The sequence below is a fragment of the Bactrocera neohumeralis genome, unplaced genomic scaffold (assembly GCF_024586455.1).
Source record: "Bactrocera neohumeralis isolate Rockhampton unplaced genomic scaffold, APGP_CSIRO_Bneo_wtdbg2-racon-allhic-juicebox.fasta_v2 cluster09, whole genome shotgun sequence".
Classification (NCBI taxonomy): Eukaryota; Metazoa; Arthropoda; class Insecta; order Diptera; family Tephritidae; genus Bactrocera; species Bactrocera neohumeralis.
In genome coordinates, this window is record NW_026089622.1 from 11,165,646 (window position 1) to 11,168,848 (window position 3,203).

Here is a 3,203-nt window from a genome sequence, read left to right on the forward strand (position 1 = left end):
TTTTGCATACTTTTGCTACGTGACCTGCAGCTCCGCAGCGTGTACAGAGGGCTGACCGATCAGTCTGACTGACACATTTGTGTGACCCAGTTGGAAGCACCTAAAACATCGGGTAATGGGTGAGTATTCTCTAAGACGACAGATAGACTACCCTATCTTCATTTTGCTCAATTTTAGTTCAACTTTAGCGTCTTGAGCGCGCAGACAAATAAGAGCTGTTTGTGTGCCACTTCGGGTTTTCCTCATATTTTTGACGCTTGATTTCTCCAGGTTTTGGAACCCACACTCTTTTTTTAGTGCCTCGCAGATTTCTTCTGGTGTTGTAATTTCGTCTAAGTCCTTACACACTATTGTAACGTTATGGGTTTTTGGCTGTATCAGCGCCATTTCACCCACCGCTCCCTCTAAGACGGTTTGAAAAAATTCGGCTCTCTTGTCTGCCTGATTTTTTAACTCGATGAGTAGGTCTCCTTTCATCGTCTTCCGTATGTAGGTCACGTTTGATCCCAACTCTTCAAGACCGCTGTCGCTTTTTATCTTCCGGAGAATATCAGCATAAGACGCACCCTCCTTTTTGGTTATTATGATGGCGTCCGGTTTCGTTCTAATTTTCTTCTGAATTGGCTTCTTCTTTTTCACAACATCCACCCATTTTTCACCTGCGCTATGTTGACCCGTAATATTTTCTTATATTATTTTCGTTGGCTCACTGTTTACTTGTTGCAACTTCTCAGTAGCTTTTTTCAGTTTTTTCGTGGGGGTAGGTCACCCGATGCTTCACGCAGCCGTTTTGGGGTATTCATCTCTTTAAAAATATGAGATATCTGGGTTGCTTTCTCAACCATATTCTTTTTCTCCGGTTTCTCGGCTTTTTTATATAGGCTCATATGCTACTCAGTAAATAGCGCATAGCTTGATTTACGTGCCTTTGCCCAGCCATCATATTTTGCAACTCTTTAATTTTACAACCCAGCTTGTTAAAATGGTCGGAAGTTTCATTATTTAGAGAATTCTGTGATTTGCTGTTAGTAGGGGAAATGGAAAAAAACTTAAAACTACAAAAAAATTGCCACGAAAAAGTACAGGTATGTACAAATGAATTTTTATTTAAAACAAATTGTACTTAGCTATTTCTCAACTATATTTATTATCCACTTGAATCCTCTGGACTTCCGGTAAGTGCCAAGACAAAATCTATGTGCGCTGTCTCAGTGAAAATTGGGATTAATCCGAGAAAAATCAAGAGCGTAAAAAAAACACTACCACTTCACTCGACTGCCTTCTTCCTTCAGCTTCCAAGCTTGTAAACTATTTTTGTTGCGAATTCTTCGATTATAGCATGCCACTTTTTCGTTTTTACATTGGGATTTTTGGATGACACAGCAAAATATAAATGTTGATGATCGATATAAAATTCTAAAAGTACAACAAGCGAATGTGAACAAAATTTATCAACAGTTGAACCCGTACTGGCAACAATTTGAACAATGTTGCCATTTCTCAATACGCATATATAGTTTTGTACGCATCTGACTTTTTAATAATAATTATATTTATAAAATAGCAAAACTGAAATGAAACTATTAAAAATGGTTTGTGTATTTATAAATAACAACATTCGACTCTGATTTAGAAATAAAAGTAAAAGGTTTATCATTTTGTGATATTTGACACATCAGTTGTTACAACACATTTTTTTTTTGAAATCTGGTTTAACTAACTAAGTTTAGTTTATAAGCAACTTCTTTAGCTTTTCAAATGCTGAAAGTGCATCTTTCTTAAAATATATTTAAATTTTCTTTGACATGTGTTGTGAAACATGGCCATTTTCGCTAGGTAACAAGGTTGTTAAGGGTTTTGCAACTGCTGCATAATCTTGAAAACTTTTCGATAGCAGCCAATCATGCCTAAAAAGCTTCAGAGTTCTATTGTTTTTTGGTTTTTAAATTCAAAAATTGTTTCCATTTTCTTGGCAACAGCTTTTATTGTGTTTCTTACCACAATATAAACCTAAAACTCTAATTCTTCTTTATAAAATTCTAATTTTTATACTGATATTTTCATGTTGACAAATCCAAAAGGTTTTTTCAATTTTTTCATCAACGAATTTGTAACCAATGGATGGATATTGTTTACAGCAAACCGGGGAGTGTGTCGTTGTACGAATTTAAACCCTTTTATCTGTTCAAAATAACAACCCTGTATTTCTGAATGAAGTTTTTTCAACTACTTTCCATTTTCATTTCCTTTTTTTTACTGTTACTTTGTAAATGAATTTCATATTCAGAGTATGACTTAGCATTAAATAATTGCAAAATTCATTTGTCGGTTTTTTAAACTCTTTTTAATTTGGAGAAAAATATTTTTCTAAAATAATATTTGCCGGTAATTTCTTCGGCTGTCGCTGTAGAACTGTTTTGTTCCATAATTTTAATATTTTTTTTTTTTAATATTTCCGGTAATTCCGGCGCTGCCGCTATACAACTTGTAACAAACAATAATAATATTTAATATTTTCTTCATCTTTAATATTACCGGTACTTTCTTCGGTTGGCGCTTTAGGATTCTTTTGTCCCAACGTATATTAACACGTTGACTGCCAAGGCCATTTTCTGAAAACTGTCCAAAAATGACATTTTGATTTTTTCACATTATATTACTAAAAAACTCTATTTCTAGATCATTGGTATCGTCAAAAATCAAAAATGATGTTTTTTAAGGAGAAAAAGGACCTACGAGTTATCTCGAAGTTGGCGTCTGGGAAAGAACGCTACGAATTATCTCGTAGTAGGCAGGTCCTTTTTTTCCTAAAAAACATTATTTTTGCTTTCTATAGTATTTTGTTTTATAGTTATTATTATTTATTAAAATTATCATAATATTATTAATATTTTCTTTCTTTTTAGATTTATAAACATTCTCTATAATTACTGTTATAATTATCAAGAACCCAATATGGATAGGAAAAGGTCACTGAATCAAAGTGAAATTGAGTACAACGCAAATCTAAGTGATTCAGAAGATGATTGCAGCGATGGTAGTAACGACATTTATGAGCCTTCTGAGAATACAAGTGATAAAGTCATCTCCGAACCTGAAAACGTCCCCGAATCTGATAATAATGACGATGATTTTCAAGCAACAAAGTCAAATGAGAATGATGATTTGTGGACAGAAGTTTAACACAATCCTGAATTATTTCT

The 3,203-nt window shown here is 33.7% G+C and overlaps 1 long non-coding RNA gene across 1 annotated transcript; it reads right to left on the reverse strand.

Annotated features, from left to right (window-relative positions):
• Window positions 1–1,080: 1,080 nt before the first annotated feature.
• On the reverse strand, window positions 1,081–2,809 carry LOC126764533 (uncharacterized). Its single transcript, XR_007668052.1, has 2 exons — window positions 1,264–2,809; window positions 1,081–1,203 (listed from the first exon to the last, which is right to left on the reverse strand). It is a non-coding gene; the product is annotated as an uncharacterized LOC126764533 (long non-coding RNA).
• Window positions 2,810–3,203: the final 394 nt, after the last annotated feature.